The sequence below is a fragment of the Brassica oleracea genome, chromosome C1, assembly GCF_000695525.1.
Source record: "Brassica oleracea var. oleracea cultivar TO1000 chromosome C1, BOL, whole genome shotgun sequence".
Taxonomy (NCBI): domain Eukaryota; kingdom Viridiplantae; phylum Streptophyta; class Magnoliopsida; order Brassicales; family Brassicaceae; genus Brassica; species Brassica oleracea.
The window spans coordinates 35982451-35989547 of record NC_027748.1 but is presented as its reverse complement, the minus strand read 5'-3'; positions in this window follow the sequence as shown (position 1 = coordinate 35989547).

Genomic DNA, 7097 nt, shown 5'->3' with positions numbered 1-7097 from the left:
TCTGGTTTAAATTATTTAAGCGGGAAAATAATTTTTTTAAAAAATTTAGGCGGGAATATTTGGACGACTTACATCTAAGTCGTCTGGTTTAAATTATTCACCATACGACTTACAAGTTAGTCGTCTAGACCATAAACATAACCCCTAAACTTAATTAACTAACTAAACACTTCATAAAATCAAATTAAACTTCAAAAGTGTTTACTATACACAAAAATAAACACATATAAGTAAAAATTTAATTTTTAAAAAAACATTCAAGCTTTCCAAAATCTAACCCTTAGAATACATACAATATTACAACATATATTGTCAAACCATAAAACCAAAGAATATCATGATTAACTACTTTTACTCATCTATGCTGAAAACTCTTCAATTTTATTATATCTTAATTTACATTACTTAAAACTGTTTATAATTACATGATTTTAGTTTTTCATTTGTCAAAATATTTTTAAAATTTTTTATAAATTATTTTTAAGATCAACTACACCTGACGACTTACTTGTAGGTCGTCTAGACGACTTCCAGCATCTCAGACGACTCAGACGAATTACTAGGACTATATTCGTAAAAATTGCTTATGTTTTGTTGTTTGGTCACAAGGGGCTAACTGTAATTTCACAAGGCTTTTAAGTTAGTTTTGCATTTGATTTAAGTTTGAGTATACTTTTGCAATCAAAGTAAAGTTTTGAGTCATATTTGGCAAATCCCTCCAATATTTGATACAAAATTTTATTTCAAAAATTTAATACTTAATATATTGAATCAAACACTTAATCTCAAACCCAAACTCTTTATTATTAACTCTCAATGCTTTAGAAAATAACCCAAAACTAAAGCTCTCAAATCTCACAAGTTATGCAACACTCTTGCATATCCTTATATATATAACTTATGTTCCTAAACTCATTAGGAAACTACTCTTATAGATCTCTAACATATGACTTTCCTAATCTCATAAGAAAGTGGTAGCTTGTTTCCTAAGCTACTTCAAATTCAGTTCAACATTCACCCCTTTGATCTTGAAGTCTCCATTTGATATATCTTGAATCCCAATTAGATCTCTCATCTCTTTAAATTTAATTCTCCCTAGCGCTTTAGTTAGAATATCGGCTTTCTGCTTCACAAGCTATATGTTCCACACTCACCAGATTCCTTTCAACACACTCTCTTATAAAGTGGAACCTTGTGTGAATGTGTTTACTGCGACCATGAAAAATCGGATTTTTGGCTAGCGCAATTGCGGACTTATTGTCTATACGGATCACCACCTTATCACTTGACCGGCCATATACCTCCTCAAGAAGCTCCTGTAACCACACAGCTTGCTTAGCCGTCTCTGTTCCGGCCATGTACTCCACCTCACAAGATGATAAAGCAACAATCTCTTGCTTTTGAGAGCACCAGGTAATAGGGTTGCTACTGAGGTAAAAGACGTGTCCTGTTGTGCGCTTACCGTCATCCGGATCAACATTGTAGCTGCTATCACTATAGCCTATAATTCCTTCCTCCGATCGTGACTTGAACTCATGGCCATAGCTCAACATTCCTTGAAGATACCTCAAAACTTGCTTGAGTGCAGCTCGGTGTGACTCCTTCGGTGCGTGCATATAACGACTCAGCACACCAACACTATAAGCAAGATCAGGTCTCGTATGTATCAGGTACCTAGGACAGCCAATGTTTCTCCTATAGTCTCTTTCATCGACGCCACGCTCCTCCTCTGCTTTGCTTAGCTTCCACCATGCATCCATTGGTATGTGTACCGCATTGCATCCTTTCAAACCGGCTTCTTCAAGTATCTTAGTGGCATATCTCTCCTGACTGAGCACAATGCTTCCCTCTCGTTGTTTTACCTCTATTCCAAGGTAATAGCTTAAACGCCCGAGATCACTCATCTCGAACCTTATCGCCATATCACGTTTGAACTCGTGTATCAACTCCATATTTGATCATGTGATGAGTAAATCATCAACATACACAGCTACAACTAAGAGATCACCTTGCTTTTCCTTTCGGTAGAGTGATGGTTCTTTTAGACACCTTACAAACTTCAAGCCTCGAAGTACGGAGTTGAGCTTCTCGTTCCAAGCCCTTGGGGCTTGTCTCAAGCCATACAGCGCCTTCTTTAGACGATAAACCTTCGTTTCACTTCCTTTGATCTCATATCCTTCAGGTTGTGACACTTAAACCTCTTCTTTTAATTCTCCGTGGAGAAACGCCATTTTTACATCTAAATGATGCAACTCCCAGCCGTGTGATGCAGCCATTCCAATGATCAAACGTACTGTCTCTATTCTGGCAACCGGGGTGAACACCTCATCAAAATCTATGCCATGCTTCTGTATGTACCCCTTAGCCACAAATCTCATTTTAAACTTACTTATGCTTCCATCAGAGTTCTTCTTTATCTTGAAAACCCATTTTAGCCCAATCGCTTTACATGTCGGAGGCAAATCAACTAGCGTCAAAGTGTTGTTCTTGACTATTGATTCAATCTCGTCGTCGCAATCATCTCTCCAAACCTTTAGCTCTCGTGCTTGTCGTTGACAAGGAGCAACAGATGCTCACACTCGATATCGCAAAGAGTCTCATACTCATCTTCTTCACACAATAGCTCATAGTCTTCTAGATATTTTTGTAAGTGGCTTACCCGAGAGGAGCGTCTTAATGGAACTGGACTTTCTTCGATAGAAACCTCATCATTCCCTTATTCTTTAGTGGCCTCGTGATCCTCAACTTCATCGCCTTGTATTGCTTGATCTCCAAGCAACTTGAACCCGAAATCTATAACCTCAGATTATGTATCCCCTGTTTTCTCTGTTTCACTCCACTTCCATCCTTGCTCCTCATCAAATACCACATCACGGCTTACAACTACCCTGCGTGTTGCTGGATCAAGCAACCTATATGCCTTGGAAACGGGTTCCGTACCTAAGTGAACAAGTGCTTTCGATCGATCGTCTAACTTCTTGAGATGAGCCTTGTGCACTTTCACATAACCAACACAGCCGAAGACTCTCAGATGATCGATGTTGGGCTTCTTTCCTTTATAGCTTTCATATGGAACAAGACCTTCTAGTGTTCTCGTTGATACTCTATTGATAAGATATGTTAAGTGTCAGACTGCTTCTCCCCAAAGCCAATTTGGGACGTTCATGTGCTTTAAGATACTACGAGTCATCTCAAGCAAGGTTATGTTTCTTCTCTCGACCACTCCATTCTGTTGTGGAGAATACGGTGCGGTCAGGTGACGTTTAAGCCCTGATTTGATGCAGAAATCATTGAACTCTTGAGATGTAAACTCTCCTCCTCTATCCGTTCTGAACGTCTTGATGGTTGTAACAGCTTCTTGTTCTACAACATTCTTGAACCTCTTAAACTTGGTGAAAGCTTCACTTTTTTCCCTCATTAGAATGGTCCACATATACCTCGAGTGATCATCAATTAGTACGAACACATATCTATTTCTTCCTGCTGTAGATGGTGTTATAGGGCCACATAGATCTCCATGAATAAGCTCCAATACACTAGTTGCTCGGTAAGAGCTTGCTTGTGGAAAAGATTTCCGAACTAGCTTGCCTTTTAAGCAAGAAACACATGTTTCTTTCTCGATTTGAAGTTGTGGCAGGCCGGTGACGAGATTTTTGGTAACCATTGTTTTCAGATTGTTCAGACCAGTGTGCCCTAAGCGCGCATGCCACTTTGTTGACTCCTTGAGATGCATCAGCTGCAAGCACTTGACGTTCTCAACTTCCATAATCACCTTATATAACTTTTTTCTCGACCTCTTTGCCTTGATCAAAAGTTTGTTGTCTCGGTCAAATAGAAACAACTCATCTTCTTTCATTCTAACTTCGCATCCCGACTCAGTGGCTTGGCCCAAATTATGATATTGCTTTTCAGATCAGGTATATAGTAAACATCTGATAGTATCTTTCGTTCACCATTCTTTGTAGCAAATAGTATTGATCCTTTGCCTTTTATATCTATTTTTGAGTCGTCTCCAAACTTTACCTTTCCTGTTACTCTTTGACCAAGCTTAGAGAAGTAGGTGAGGTTATCTGTCATGTGATTACTAGCCCCATTATCCAAGTACCATAGATTCTCCACCGCCGAGCTTGACTCAAACATGCTTGGCATGCAATTACGTTCATTGAGTAACACCACCTCTTGCATCATCAATTCCTCTGCTTCTTGTGTTTTGTCTTCAACCTCTTGCGTCTCTTGGAGCTTCAAAAGGCGATCAGGACAGTTCTGAGCGAAGTGCTCTATTTTATCACACTGGAAGCATTCGACCTTAGATGCATCTCTTTCTTGCCGATAATAGCCATATTCATTTTGTTGATATCCGTAACGTCCACGACCTCTTCCACGATTTCCATATCTACCACCTCTTCCTCTACCTCTCCCCGACTCATATCTCTCTTGTTGTGGCTGTGAGTCGGTGTACATAAGCTTATATTGGTCTTGCTCTTCTTGTTTCTCATCTTCTTCATCATGTATTGTTTCTTCATAGGCTTTTAACCTCCCCACCATGTCTTCGAAGTTTGTTTTGTTTAGGTCAAGCACTTGCTCAAGTGCTGCGATAATGTGTATGTACTTATTGCGAGGTAGACTGTTGAGAAACTTCTTAACAAGTTTTGGTTCTTCAATCTCTTCACCGAGAGAGGCTGACTTGGTTGATATCTCCGAGAGTTACCCCCGAAACTATCAATGGAATCAGTTTCCTTCATCTTCAATCTATTAAAGTCACTCATTAGGGTTTGTAACCGTGCTTCTTTCACTCGATCAGCTCCCATATGCCTGGATTTTATTGCGTCGACCCCAAACAGCTTTTGCTGTATCCAAGTTTCCCACCTGCAATATCAATGGCTCTGGTATAGACTGAAAGAGAAGGGCTCTCGCTATATCACTCTTCTCTGCTTCTTCCTCTCCTGGCTTGATGGTCTCCCAGACCTTATGAACCTTAAGCGCCACTTTCATTCGCATTGTCCAGACGGTGTAGTTTGTATCAGTAAGCATCAGGCATTGGATCGATGATGATCCAATCTTTGTTTTGGTGGTGGCAACGATCTCTCCCATTATCACCGAGAAGAATTTGACTCAATAGTGGCCCTGATACCAATTATTGAATCAAACACTTAATCTCAAACTCAAATTCTTTATTATTAACTCTCAATGCTTTAGAAAATAATTCAAAACTAAAGCTCTCAATTCTCACAAGTGATGCAATACTCTTGCAAATCCTTATATATAAAACTTAAGTTCCTAAACTCATTAGGAAACTACTCTTATAGATAACTCTAACATATGATTTTCCTAATCTCATAAGAAAGTGGTAGCTTGTTTCCTAAGCTACTTCAAGTTCACTTCAACATAATAAATCAAGATAACCCCAACCAACTACACAATATTCGTTCATTCAACTTCTCTCTTTTATTTTTTTTGAAGTTTCTTAACTCATTCGACATGTATATCAACGACATGTATATCAAGGTTATGGTCTTTAATATATATTCTTTGAATTATTTAGATTATATACAATTATGTTTGTTTAAAATGGTCATCCTGTTTTGAAAAGTATAACATCTTTTGAAAGAGTAATATATTTAAGAGGAGCTATGTATGCTATATATATTGAGATTGATGATAAGCTAGGGGATATGTTTAAGTTGGGTAGAAGATGTGTGACCGGTGATCAAATGAACGAAGAGAAACACTATATACGTTCTTTAACATTTTTTAAATTTTTTACCATATAATAAAGAATAGATTTTTCTTTTCATTCATCTTCGTTCCTTTATTTGTAAAGAATGATAGAACAAATCAATTCCTCATTAATTTTGATAAGAAACCATGGTTCCTAAAAATTTATTCCTACTTATTCCTTTCCTATCCATTCGTATTGTTCTTAGGTAACCGGCGATAATGTTTAGATTTAAGTGAATAGACTTTAGAATTTATTCTATATGTGAATTTGAATCATATTTTAGTAGTTAAGATATGATATCCGATTGTCAAGTTATATTTATGTAAGTGTCATCTTTTAATTTTAAAATTTTAGTGTTATCTTTTTTAAGTTTAAAATAAGTATTATAATAAATGTATTTATAATGATTTGAATACTTTTATATTGTCTTGTTAGACAATTTTAAATTTAAATGATAATATTTTATCAGTAGGTAAAAATAAGACTCTAAATTAATATATTAGATTTTCTTATCTCTTTTTTTATCCACAGTTTTATTCATGTAAAATAGTTATTCATGATAATTAATTGTCTTCGTCTGAAAGGAAACACACAAATAACATAATTTCTTCAAATTATCTTACAATATTTATTTAAATAGCAACGTCCATCTATTTAATTCCAGTAAATGAACCAAAAAATCAAGACCGAAATGAAAAAGGATAGAGAAATAAAAAGTCAGTCTTCGCATGTCTTGATTTTTGTCTGGCTTAATATTCTTATAACTATCTTTGTTATTCTATTATAATATGATTAATAATGCAATGACGTTTTAGCTAAACGAACTCTTGGGTAATATATATTAAATCATCTGAAATAATGAAATGTGTCCCCGACTACATCTTATATATTAAAATAGAAGTCATGAGTTCTTATTCATGTGTGTTTTTTTTACAAAAATATACTATCTACTAAAGTTGGTCACATTACATTTTCAATCATTAGTAATCTTTATATTAAATAAAAGACATTAATAAAAAAAAATTTCGAGAGACATATAAATCTATAAATCTCTATGCGCTTAGATATAACTCTCTATAACTCACGAGAGTTTGTGGTTTTCATGTAAAGTTTGACATGAACAGACGTCTTCCCAGATTATTTGTTTAATCATTGTGTTTTTGTAGTGTTGTGTTTGCAGACAATATTTACTAAAGATTATTTGATTGTAAGCTCTGAACATTTGTTAATAATTTACTGAACACATTGATTAGTGTGGAGAAGATGAAGTTGGTCCATTGTTAACGTCCATTTATGTTTTTGAAGTCAATGAAAGCAGAAGACAATATTAAAATAATGGTCGCTTGATACAATTAAGTTCATTTAGTTGTCTTACCAT